A 14,597-nucleotide genomic window follows, 5' to 3' on the forward strand; every position below is an offset into this window, starting at 1 on the left:
GACCTGCAAGATGTGTAAGAGACGAACTGGCGGCCATAAGAGAGGTCTGAGAGAAGTGGGTGGAGCTCTGTCATACCTCTGCAACCCTGGGCCTGAAGTAACAGCGGATGAGCAACTGGTTCCATTCAGAGGTACATTATTATTTTCATATCTGTAATGTAAATGATTTCACTGTTAATTGTATTATGTATTGCTGTAATATCATTGATTTATGTGATTGTTTTCTGTGACACTGATAATAATTCCTTATATTAATCTATTTTGTCAAAAGGTTTCTTTCCTTTCCGGCAGTATATGCCCAGCAAGCCAACAAAGTATGGCATCAAGATATGTGTGGCCTGTGATGCACAATCCAGCTACTCTTGGAAGATACACGTCTACACAGGGAAGCTGACCAGTGGAGGCCTGGAGAAAACCATGGGATGCGGGTTGTGTTTGATGTGACAGATGGACTGGGGGGGCTTAATGTCACGTGTGACAATTTCTTCACCTCTTATGAACTTAGCCAGCAGCTCGTGAAGAGGAAGATCCCCATGGTTGGCACAGCTAGAAAGAACAAGACTGAGCTACTGCCTGCACTCCTTTCAACAAGGGGGAGAGAGGCCTTCTCATCAAAGTTTGCCTTCACTCCCACCACCACTTTCTTACCTCCCAAAGGGGAACAAGAATGTGGTCCTCCTGAGCACACTGCACAAAACAGCTGAGATCAGTGATCGTGAGGACAGGAAGCCAGCCATCATTCTGGACTACAACCCCAAAACATCATTATGTGATCCAAGATGGCGTAGCAGTAAGACGTTTTGTCGTGTCGCGTCCCTTTGTATATATCGTTTTTTTCATTTTTTTTCGTTTTTCTTCGCATATCTTTTAAAACATTTTGCTAAACCTCAACTTCTAAATACTCTCCTGCAACCCGCCTCACCCAATGTAGCTATTTTTCCTAAAGTATTTATATTTACTTCGGATCCGGAACCCCTCGACTGAAGCTAGCCAGCTAACTACCAGCTATCAGTCAGCAAAACATTGCTAGCGGTCTTCAGCTAACCGGTCATCAGCTAACCTTTAGCTCGGAAAGCTCTCGCCAGTTCGAACAACGCGACTCTAACCAGAGCATAACGGACCTATTTTTTTTAATCCCCGGATTCCCACCGCAAACGGAAAATCTTCAGCTGGATCTTCACAACTAGCTACCTAGCTAACCGCAACCCCGGATGATTACTCCTGGCTAGCGTTTCCACCCACTTAGCTTGAAGCTAGCCCAGCCAGAGCCCTTGTGCTACCACCGTAGCATACTCCTGGGCTACAATATCCGGACCCACGACCAGTCTATCGATGTCACCGCATGAAGAGGAATAAACAGACTCACCCCATCGCGACGTCCCCCAAAGGCTAACTCTCTAGCCCTTGCTATCTCCTTGCTTGCTAATTCGGCCTGCTAACTGCTAGCTTGTTTAGCCCCGGTCCGCTAACTGCTACCTTGTTTAGCCCCGGCCTACTAACTGTTAGCTTGTTAGCACAGGCCTGCTAACCGTCTGAATCGCCGCGCCCCAAACACTCACTGGACCCATATCTTCTTTCTATCTCTTTCGATTTTTAATTTGTTCATACCTTCCGGTAACCTGCCTCACCCAATGTGAACAGGAATCTCTATTATTTTTAATTTTTAGAACACACTCAAGAACCTCCAGAAGCTAACCAGCTAACTAGCTACAAGCTATTTAGTCATTGTTCGTTTTTTTTACCTGGATAACACTCGCCAGTCCAGCTTCCCTGCCCCATCCACCGCTGCCCCCTGGACACTGATCACTTGGCTACATAGCTGATGCATGCTGGACTGTCCATTAATCACGGTACTCCATTCTGCTTGTTTATGTTTTATCTGTCGGCCCCAGCCGCACTCAGGCTCTGTGTGTAGTTAATCCGACTCTCCCTCTGCCTAGTTAACGCCATTTTACCTGCTGTTGTTGTGCTAGCTGATTAGCTAGCTACTGTTTTAGCTAGCTCTCCCAATTCAACACCTGTGATTACTGTATGCCTCGCTGTATGTCTCTCTCAAATGTCAATATGCCTTGTATACTGTTGTTCAGGTTAGTTATCATTGTTTTAGTTCACAATGGAGCCCCTAGTCCCACTCTTCATACCCCTGATACCTCCTTTGTCCCACCTCCCACACATGCGGTGACCTCACCCATTGCAACCAGCATGTCCAGAGATACAACCTCTCTCATCATCACCCAGTGCCTGGGCTTACCTCCGCTGTACCCGCACCCTACCATACCCCTGTCTGCGCATTATGCCCTGAATATATTCTACCATGCCCAGAAACCTGCTCCTCTTATTCTCTGTCCCCAACGCTCTAGGCGACCAGTTTTGATAGCCTTTAGCCGCACCCTCATACTACTCCTTCTCTGTTCCGCGGGTGATGTGGAGGTAAGCCCAGGCCCTGCATGTCCCCAGGCACCCTCATTTGTTGACTTCTGTGATCGAAAAAGCCTTGGTTTCATGCATGTCAACATCAGAAGCCTCCTCCCTAAGTTTGTTTTACTCACTGCTTTAGCACACTCTGCTAACCCTGATGTCCTTGCCGTGTCTGAATCCTGGTTTCCATACCCAACTATAACATCTTCCGTCAAGATAGAACTGCCAAAGGGGGAGGAGTTGCAGTCTACTGCAGAGATAGCCTGCAAAGTAATGTCATACTTTCCAGGTCCATACCCAAACAGTTCGAACTACTAATTTTGAAAATTACTCTCTCCAGAAATAAGTCTCTCACTATTGCCACCTGCTACCGACCCCCCTCAGCTCCCAGCTGTGCCCTGGACACCATTTGTGAATTGATCGCCCCCCATCTAGCTTCAGAGTTTGTTCTGTTAGGTGACCTAAACTGGGATATGCTTAACACCCCGGCAGTCCTACAATCTAAGCTAGATGCCCTCAATCTCACACAAATCATCAAGGAACCCACCAGGTACAACCCTAACTCTGTAAACAAGGGCACCCTCATAGACGTCATCCTGACCAACTGGCCCTCCAAATACACCTCCGCTGTCTTCAACCAGGATCTCAGCGATCACTGCCTCATTGCCTGTATCCGCTACGGAGCCGCAGTCAAACGACCACCCCTCATCACTGTCAAACGCTCCCTAAAACACTTCTGTGAGCAGGCCTTTCTAATCGACCTGGCCCGGGTATCCTGGAAGGACATTGACCTCATCCCGTCAGTTGAGGATGCCTGGTCATTCTTTAAAAGTAACTTCCTCACCATTTTAGATAAGCATGCTCCGTTCGAAAAATGCAGAACTAAGAACAGATATAGCCCTTGGTTCACTCCAGACCTGACTGCCCTCGACCAGCACAAAAATATCCTGTGGCGGACTGCAATAGCATCGAATAGTCCCCGCGATATGCAACTGTTCAGGGAAGTCAGGAACCAATACACGCAGTCAGTCAGGAAAGCTAAGGCCAGCTTCTTCAGGCAGAAGTTTGCATCCTGTAGCTCCAACTCCCAAAAGTTCTGGGACACTGTGAAGTCCATGGAGAACAAGAGCACCTCCTCCCAGCTGCCCATTGCACTGAAGCTAGGTAACACGATCACCACCGATAAATCCATGATTATCAAAAACTTCAACAAGCATTTCTCAACAGCTGGCCATGCCTTCCACATGGCTACTCCAACCTCGGCCAACAGCTCCGCCCCCCCCGCAGCTACTCGCCCAAGCCTCTCCAGGTTCTCCTTTACCCAAATCCAGATAGCAGATGTTCTGAAAGAGCTGCAAAACCTGGACCCGTACAAATCAGCTGGGCTTGACAATCTGGACCCTCTATTTCTGAAACTATCCGCCACCATTGTCGCAACCCCTATTACCAGCCTGTTCAACCTCTCTTTCATATCGTCTGAGATCCCCAAGGATTGGAAAGCTGCCGCAGTCATCCCCCTCTTCAAAGGGGGAGACACCCTGGACCCAAACTGTTACAGACCTATATCCATCCTGCCCTGCCTATCTAAGGTCTTCGAAAGCCAAGTCAACAAACAGGTCACTGACCATCTCGAATCCCACCGTACCTTCTCCGCTGTGCAATCTGGTTTCCGAGCCGGTCACGGGTGCACCTCAGCCACGCTCAAGGTACTAAACGATATCATAACCGCCATCGATAAAAGACAGTACTGTGCAGCCGTCTTCATCGACCTTGCCAAGGCTTTCGACTCTGTCAATCACCATATTCTTATCGGCAGACTCAGTAGCCTCGGTTTTTCGGATGACTGCCTTGCCTGGTTCACCAATTACTTTGCAGACAGAGTTCAGTGTGTCAAATCGGAGGGCATGCTGTCCGGTCCTCTGGCAGTCTCTATGGGGGTGCCACAGGGTTCAATCCTCGGGCCGACTCTTTTCTCTGTATATATCAATGATGTTGCTCTTGCTGCGGGCGATTCCCTGATCCACCTCTACGCGGACGACACCATTCTATATACTTCCGGCCCGTCCTTGGACACTGTGCTATCTAACCTCCAAACTAGTTTCAATGCCATACAACACTCCTTCCGTGGCCTCCAACTGCTCTTAAACGCTATTAAAACCAAATGCATGCTTTTCAACCGTTCGCTGCCTGCACCCGCACGCCTGACCAGCATCACCACCCTGGATGGTTCCGACCTTGAATATGTGGACATCTATAAGTACCTAGGTGTCTGGCTAGACTGCAAACTCTCCTTCCAGACTCATATCAAACATCTCCAATCAAAAATCAAATCAAGAGTCGGCTTTCTATTCCGCAACAAAGCCTCCTTCACTCACGCCGCCAAGCTTACCCTAGTAAAACTGACTATCCTACCGATCCTCGACTTCGGCGATGTCATCTACAAAATTGCATCCAACACTCTACTCAGCAAACTGGATGCAGCTTATCACAGTGCCATCCGTTTTGTCACTAAAGCACCTTATACCACCCACCACTGCGACTTGTATGCTCTCGCTACATATTCGTCGCCAGACCCACTGGCTCCAGGTCATCTACAAGTCCATGCTAGGTAAAGCTCCGCCTTATCTCAGTTCACTGGTCACGATGGCAACACCCATCCGTAGCACGCGCTCCAGCAGGTGTATCTCACTAATCATCCCTAAAGCCAACACGTCATTTGGCCGCCTTTCGTTCCAGTACTCTGCTGCCTGTGACTGGAACGAATTGCAAAAATCGCTGAAGTTGGAGACTTTATCTCCCTCACCAACTTCAAACATCTGCTATCTGAGCAGCTAACCGATCGCTGCAGTTGTACATAGTCTATTGGTAAATAGCCCACCCATTTTCACCTACCTCATCCCCATACTGTTTTTATTTATTTACTTTTCTGCTCTTTTGCACACCAATATCTCTACCTGTACATGTCCATCTGATCATTTATCACTCCAGTGTTAATCTGCAAAATTGTAATTATTTGCCTACCTCCTCATGCCTTTTGCACACAATGTATATAGACTCCCCTTTTTTTCCTACTGTGTTATTGACTTGTTAATTGTTTACTCCATGTGTAACTCTGTGTTGTCTGTTCACACTGCTATGCCAGGTCGCAGTTGCAAATGAGAACTTGTTCTCAACTAGCCTACCTGGTTAAATAAAGGTGAAATAAATAAAAAAATAAAAATAAAGGAGGCGTTGACAACCTGGACAAGATGATTGGAACTTACAGCTGCAGGAGGATGACTACCCGCTGGCCACTGCTCATCTTCCATAACATCATTGATGGGTCCTCATTCAATGCCTTTGTGATATGGAACAAGATCAACTCTAACCTAGATGCCTGATAAGTGGAACAAGAGGAGGGTGTTCCTGGAGCAGCTGGGAAAGGCACTTGTAACCCCACACACTCAAAGATGGGAGCGCCTCCCCTGCACTGCAGCCTCTGCAGCCCTTGTGAAAGCTGTTCAGAGGTCTGAATCTTGTCCTGATCCACCTGAGGCTGCAGCTGGGGCAGGCAAGAGGAGGAGATACCAATTATGCCCCCCAAAGAAGGACTGTAAAACAAATACTATTTGCTGCACATGTGAAAAAAACATCTGCAAAGTCTATGCACACACACTTGCATACTGTCCTACATGTGCTAATTCGAGTTGATTGATTTACGTTCTTCATGTTTTTGTTTTGTATCTATTATCTTATCATTCTAGCCAGTCTGCCTATTATCTGATTTTATTTGTATTTATTGTTGTTGTTTATACACCTTGTGGGTGTGGGCTATGGTAAAAAAATGGAAGAAGACTTTTGTATTTTGTAGTTGAATTCCTCATTGTACAGTATATAAGAATATATCACTATGTTGCTGTTTTTGTTTCCCTTCAATAAAATGCATTCAAAAATACTTTATGCACATTTCTACTGCTTTCTTAGGCTATAGAAGTGCTATATCTTGCTAAAACAATTATGTTCACACCTATGCAGTACCTTTAGCATTAATAATACTAATAATAAACCTCTAATTTAGTAAAGCAAACAATTATGACAGGTGTGTTGTAATAAAGACGAGTGGTGTCCACTGATTAACTTTACATGACAGATTGCTGGGTAGCACATTACTCCGGTAAAGCAAGAAGTCATCAGTACAGTGGGAAAACCTGCAACTCGATGCTGCTCATATAGTACAAGCAGTGAATATCTTTGGCTTTACTGGTACAGGCATTATCCTAACCAGGATCCTCAGTTTATACTGTATAAAGGTGCCAGATCAAGGAGCAGTGAACATATCCCTGATAAGAGATATACATCCACAACATCTTGGACCTCAACTGAACTGGTTATAACAAGCCTAACCCTGGCAGACACAGCTCTCTACTATTTTGCTCTCGGGGATTATACCCAGTGATGCAATGTGTATAAGACGCTGTACAAAAACCTAAAGACCAAAACGCTTTGTTGAAGTGGAAATCATAATTTGAACATCAACCACATTTGAGTTCATAATGGCAGAGGTTAAGATCAGAGAATTGTTGTCACACCTGTGCTGTGTTCAATCACCAGGTGGTCTTCAATTCCACTTAGACAGGTATTTTGATATTGGTTGGATAATCACTTGGGAATACGATAAAGTACAACAATATTATTGTTTGTAGTTTATTGTTTGTCCTCCTCCTCACGATTCGTATCTGGCTTGGTGGTGTAGTAGGAAACTCAACCTGAAGGGGGCAACCTAAAAAAGCACAAACACCCCTGAATCAGAGGATGTCATACAGACAGACACCTCCCCATGGTCTACTACTGCATGTAATACAGAACAACATGAAGCATCAACAGTAGGGCAGAGGGTGTCAAAGCTCTGTGATAGATAGATCAGCATTGTTCTGCTCCTTACCTTTTCCACTTCAAACTGACTGACTAGTCATGAGACATTGGCTGATCCTTCATGTTCTGGCTGCATGCTGCTTTGGTATAACATCACTCTGTTCATCAGTCTCTTTCTGTGCATTTGTTCATTTTATTTATATACATTATTATTATATGTTGTGAGGATATATGTATTTATCTTTATTTTCAGGGTGCAGAGCAGAAGAGAGTGTATTACAGCCAACAGAAGATGTAATGGTTGTAGAAGGACAACCAACAAAACTCACCTGTCTATTTGATACAACTAATCAATCACCATATCTCTTCTGGTACAAACAACTAGCAAATGGAAAGCCCATTTTTATCCTGAGAAGGGATATATTTTCACCTGGGGAATCTGCTACTGAGTTCAAGGATAGGTTTGATGCCCATCTGAATGTCACAGCAAAATCAGTCCCCTTGACGATCCAGAGGGGGCAGCTGTCTGACTCTGCTGTGAACTACTGTGCTCTGAGGCCAATTGTGACAACAAGATATACACTGTGTGTGCACGTGGGTGCGTGTATACAGTACTTTGTGTTGTGTGACGTTTTTTAAGTCAATGGGAGGTGTTATATAACTGAGGCAGAGGAAAGGAAATGCCTTTTATAGCTGACAGTGAGAAACCAGGGGAGTCATTCTGTCATAACTATACATGTGTTCACTCTTGTCACTGTGTTAAATAACACTTACCAGCATGTTACTAGGATACATTTCAATATATGCACAAGTGGGTGAATTTGATGCTATTCATCATATCCAATCACTGTGAATGTAGTGTTAGGTTCTAATTTTCTGAGTAAATTACTCACAGACACTAGAGACACTTAACCAAGTTTAATTCTTCCTAACGGGTCGATACAGCTGCATTCAGTCAAACAACATTTCATACATGAACTGATAGTCTCCGTCTCCACAACTGAACAGCCAATGCATCACTGTTGCTTGACGGAACCTTAGTGATATCTGTTCTTCCTCACTTCATCTAACCTGACCTCTACCCCAAAGTGCTCACTTCTCCCCAACTCAAGGCAGTCATGGTTATTGATACCAGACTCTGGTATACCAGAATCTCTCTCCTCCTCCCAGAGGAACCCTGATGGCTAACAATAACATATCCTGACATAACGTAAACGTTACCCTCTCTCCCTCAGTGACATTGTTAGGTTCTAAGATCTCCACCCGTCTCCCCTACACATTACAATGCCATGTGACTCCTATAGATAACCATTAACTTCTGATGTAAACATGTGTCTCGTTCACAGTTGGACACTATCCTTATGAATATATCAATGTTCCAAGTCTATCCCAGAATCTAACAGTAGTTACTGATGACTGGAGTCATATTCCTGTGAAGGATCTTCTGTCCATTTTTAATGCACTTGACTGAATAATGATTTGAATTTTATAATAATTTCCTTATAACAATTCCTGTTTTCATGAATGATTTCCAGGTGGCTGTCATGGTAATGACATTACTCCAACATCAGATAAGGCGTTTGGGTTGGAGGGTGATGTCATGAATCTGTCCTGTAACTACTCCTCTGCTAGTACTCTCCAGTGGTATCAACAGTACCCTGGATCATCTCCCATCTTCCTCCTCCTCACTGGAGTGTCCTCAAACCCTCTCTGTAGTGAAAGATAAACCTGAAGACCCTCGACTGTCTGTTAAACTGAACGATGAGAGAACCTGCATAGATCTCTAGATCTCCTCTGCTAAAGTGTTAGACTCTACTCTGTACTACTGTGCCCTGGAGCCCACAATGAAATGAAACCCAGACACACTGTACAAAAATGTGAACTAAAAACACTGACATCCCCTAAGAGAAACATGTCAATTATCTGGTTACCTTCAATAGACAAAAAATATACATGTAGGTTGGAAATGAACAGTGAATTATTAGTTGAAACAAATAAACAAATGAAAAAGTGACAGAAACTCATTTGGTTATGCGAATATGTTGCAGGTTTAAACGGTAAATAAAGCTATAAAGATGAAAACAAAAATTCCTGTCTATTAATGAATTGCCTTAAGTTGAATATGTGAATTATCTTACAGATATCCCCTACAAGCAATGTTTCCCCTATGACATCACAGTAGACAGGTCAGGTCCTTCTGCCAACTCTGTTGACCTACAATCAAGAAAATAAATGGAGATAAATAATAGTTTTATCTAATAACCAGTAGAGGGAGACTAAGGTAATCATATTTCAGTGCAGCCCTGCATTTTGAGGATGTGACAGAGGTATCAAGCAGCAACAAGAAGTCTGTTGTTTCTTCTGCTCATCTGACAACTCTCTGTATTTTGGGGTGGGGCTTCAAAGGTTTGAGAAGAGATGGTATATTCAAAACTAGACAGAGGAGGATGCTTTTTTTAGTATACAAAAATCTTGCTGTGCTGTGTGTTATCAAACTTCCAGTTTCAGCCACAATGTCAATCCCCACATTTATTTTGCTTTTAGTAGTTGCATGTAAGTAATCTACAATCTGTCAATTTCTATTGGTGTTATGTTGAATCTAAACTAAGTGCTGATGTATTGAAAATAGATCTATAACAGAGTAATAATAGAATAATATTTTGCATCTCTTGCAGGTGGCAGTAATGGTCAGACCATTGAGCCAATCAGAGAGGAGGTTTATGCTCCAGCAGGTAGAAATATTACACTTTCATGCACCTACTCATCTGCAGTCTCTCTTCAATGGTATCTCCAGGACCCTGGATCAGCTCCTCAGTATATCCTGCTTATCCTGCATGGTGTTGGGTCTCCGTCACGGGTTCCAGGTCTGGATCCTCGACTGTCAGTCAAACTAAATAATGAGAAGAACCGTGTGGATCTAGAGATCTCCTCTGCTAAAGAGGAAGACTCTGCTATGTACTACTGTGCACTGACGCCCACAGTGAAAGGAAACCTACAAGCGCTGTACCAAAACCTAACCTGACACATTCTATATGCACATGACATGACCTACAGGAGATGGTGCATCTCAATGTTTTTCTTTTTGACCTGGTGGGTGTGTTTAAAAACCTACAATATGTGAAGAGGAGGAGCAACATTGTATATGCCTACTTATCATTTCAGAGTCATAGCAGTGTTTTGGTTTTGCTGTATTCTAAATTAGACATTCATGTCTGATCTGTAACATAGACCATGATGCTACTCTGTTATATTCTACTGATTTCAGCCCTTGTAGGTGATACTTTAGAGGATGATATTACTCCAACCAGTCCTGAGGAGTATTATTTAGAGGGTAGCAGAGTTAAGATCCCCTGTAACTATAAAGTAATAGCAGATATTCTGCTGTGGTATAGACATTATTCTGGATCAGGTCTCCAATTCCTTTACCTCGTAACAACTATCAATAATCCATATGAATTGAGAGTTGATCCACAAGACATTCTACTGTCTGTTATACTGAACAAGGAGAGAACCTCTGTGTATCTCCTCTGCTGAAGTGACAGACTCTACGTTGTAGTACTGTGTACTGAAGCCCACAGTGAAATTAAACCCAGACCCACTTTACAAAAACCTAACAGCTCATGATGCAACTTTTAGAGCATGGGGGGCATCCTACTGTAGGTTCATGAAAATAAATTATTCATGTGATCTCAGCATGATTCGTTGGGCCGTATTGAATCAGGTCATCCTGTCATCTACAATGTTGTTCTGTTCACTATTACTCTTCTTTGACTTGATAGGTAAGTAATGACATTTTCATTTAAAGTGAGTGTTATTATGTTAAGGTGTATTTATTTTTTAGAAACAAATAACTTAAAGAAGATGTCACGCCCTGACCTTAGAGAGCCGTTTTATTTCTCTATTTGGTTAGGTCAGGGTGTGATGTGGGGCATTCTATGTTCTGTTTTCTGTTTCTTTATTTCTATGTTTTGGCCGGGTATAGTTCTCAATCAGGGACAGCTGTCTGTCGTTGTCTCTGATTGGGAATCATACTTAGGTAGCCCTTTTTCCCTCCTTTCAGTGTGGGTAGTTAACTTTGTTTGAGGCATTTAGCCCTGTAAGCTTCATGGTTGTTTTCTCGGTTCTTGTTTTGTTGGCTTCATTTTTATAATAAATTAGAATGTACGCTCACCACGCTGCACCTTGGTCTACTTCCAATGACACCCGTGACAGAACTACCCACCAAAGGACCAAGCAGCGTGGCCAGGAGGAGCAGGGAACCGGGACCCAGTCGAAGAGAGAATGGAGGACATCTTGGACATTTTTTATTTTATTTTATTTATTTTTATTTTACCTTTATTTAACCAGGTAGGCAAGTTGAGAACAAGTTCTCATTTACAATTGCGACCTGGCCAAGATAAAGCAAAGCAGTTCGACAGATAAAACGACACAGAGTTACACATGGAGTAAAAACAAACATACAGTCAATAATGCAATATAAACAAGTCTATATACAATGTGAGCAAATGAGGTGAGAAGGGAGGTAAAGGCAAAAAAGGCCAAGATGGCAAAGTAAATACAATATAGCAAGTAAAATACTGGAATGGTAGTTTTGCAATGGAAGAATGTGCAAAGTAGAAATAAAAAAATAATGGGAGGAGGTTATGGCAGGAGACAAGACCCTGCCATGGAAACAGGCTGAAGTAGCGAGGGAGGAACGACTTCGCTACCAGGAGTCACGGCAACGGAGCAGGCATGAGAGGCAGCAAGAGGCAGCCCCCAAAATAGGGGGGGCACACGGGGAGTTTGGCTGAGACAGGTTGGAGACATGAGCCAACTCCCCGTGCTTACCGTGGCGAGCGTCGTACTGGTCAGGCACCGTGTTATGCGGTGGAGCGCACAGTGTCTCCAGTGCGCGTTCACAGCCCGGTGCGCTACCTTCCAGCTCCCTGAATCGGCAGGGCTAGAGTGGGCATCCAGCCAGTTCGGAGGGTGCCGGCTCAGGGCATCTTGCCGCCAGTACATCTCTGCGGCCCAGGATATCCTGCGCCGGCTTTGTGCACTGTGTCTCCGGTGCGTCTGCACAGCCCAGTGTGTCCTGTGCCTGCACCCCGCACGGGCCAGGCCAAAGTCACCATCCAGCCAGGACGGGTTGTGCAGGCTCTACGCTCATGACCTCCAATGCGCCTCCACGGCCCAGTGTATCCTTTGCCCGCTCCCAGAACCAAGCCCCCTGTATGTCTTCCCAGCCTGGTGAGTCCTGTGCCTGCTCCCAGAGCCAGGCCTCCTGTGTATCTCTCCACTCCAGTGATGATCCATGGCAAGAAACCTTCAGTGATGATCCATGGCACGAAGCCTCCAGTGATGATCCATGGCAAAAAGCCTCCAGTGATGATACATGGCACGAAGCCTCCAGTGAGGAGTCATGGCACGAAGCCTCCAACGACGGCCTCCAGTCCGGAGCCTCCAGCGACGGCCTCCAGTCCGGAGCCTCCTGCGAGGGTGCTCAGTCCGGGGCCCGCAGCGAGGTTTCCCAGTCCAGGGCCTGCAGCGAGGGTGCCCAGTCCTGGGTCTGCAACGAGGGTGCCCAGTCCGCGGCCCGCAACGAGGGAGCCCAGTCCGGGGCCCACAACGAGGGTCCCCAGTCCAGGGTCGGCGGCGAGGGTCCTCAAACCAGAGGCGCCACCAAAGCGGGGTGAGCCAGAACTATGTCCCGCACCAGAGCCGCCACTACGGATAGATGCCCACCCGGACCCTCCCCTATATGTTCAGGACTTGCGGCCGGAGTCCGCGCCTTTGGGGGTACTGTCACATCCTGACCGTAGAGAGACGTTTTATTTCTCTATTTGGTTAGGTCAGGATGTGATGTGGGGCATTCTGTTTTGTTTTCTATGTTTCTTTATTTCTATGTTTGGCCGGGTATGGTTCTCAATCAGGGACAGCTGTCTATCGTTGTCTCTGATTGGGAATCCTTTCAGTGTGGGTAGTTAACTTTGTTTGAGGCATTTAGCCCTGTAAGCTTCACGTTTGTTTTATCGTTTTTTTAAATGTACGCTCACCACTCATCTACTTCCAACGACACACGTGACAAGAGGATGCTCTTCTATGCTCTTCTATAGAATCAACAACATCCAAAATCAGCACCACAGTTACTGGTTAAAAATCTAGAACATCTGATGACGGGGAGAAAGTTATCAACAGGCAGATGAATGAATGTCCTAAACACTTAACCCCTCTATTCTACCCAGAACACTAGCCCTAACTTGTATGTCCTAAACACTTAACCCCTCTATTCTACCCATAACACTAGCCCTAACTTGTATGTCCTAAACACATAACCCCTCTTTTCTACCCATAACACTAACCATAACTTGATGTCCACATAAATGAACAATTTTCTTCATTATGAAGTATAACATGGAGCACCACTTTATAAATACCCTAGTTTTATTCTCGAAATTATCCTTCCACCTCTGAAGACTCTAGTCACTTCCATGCCAGTCAGAAGAACTACGGTCTTTTATCTCTGAACACTCAAAAGCAGCTTTATAAAAAGAAGTGTACAAGTTATAAGACATAATATAAGTATTCCCAAACCCTTTAAAAAATCTATAAGTAACAAAAAGTATAAGAAATAAACGTAACAAAATAACAAAGTTAAATGGAATAAAATACAAAAAACAGCAACAATTGCACTGTATAGATTTAAACTTTTTTTCTATAACATGAAGTAGTAATGTTAAAAATGAATGAATGCACCAATCCTACAATTAAACAAGGATTGCATGGCACACACATAAAGAAATGTGGTTGTTCACCACCCCCTGTCTTTGGCAGTAGGTGGAGCTACAACATTTTCTCCAATCAACAAGACTGAAAGATTGCTACAGAGAGAGATTTTCAACTCTACCGGTTTTGTGTTAGAAACGTTTGTATACTGTATCTGTCAGCTATGTTGCTGCTTGCATAACTACTCCTCTCAGTCCTTGTTGGTGAGTGATGTATTTTTGGGTCAGTGATGTGTTCACAAGCATTTCTTACACTTGCATTGACATCTGCTAACCATGTGTATGTGACCAATAAAACTTGATTTGATTAATTTATCATTTTAATTCCAACTCCAGAATATATTTGATAGTTGTCAAAAAAGCTATTAAAACAGCAACACGTCTTTACTATTCTGACAGGTGGTAGTTTTGAAGATGACATTAATCCTACTAGGTCTATGGTAGGTGGTGTGGAGGGTGATACCATCACCCTATCCTGCAGCTACATTGGCTCTGTGTCACGGTTTTCTTGCGGTGAAGGAGAGTCGGACCAAAATGCAGCGTGGTAATTTTGATACATGT

This window comes from Oncorhynchus kisutch, linkage group LG30 (assembly GCF_002021735.2).
Source record: "Oncorhynchus kisutch isolate 150728-3 linkage group LG30, Okis_V2, whole genome shotgun sequence".
Taxonomy (NCBI): domain Eukaryota; kingdom Metazoa; phylum Chordata; class Actinopteri; order Salmoniformes; family Salmonidae; genus Oncorhynchus; species Oncorhynchus kisutch.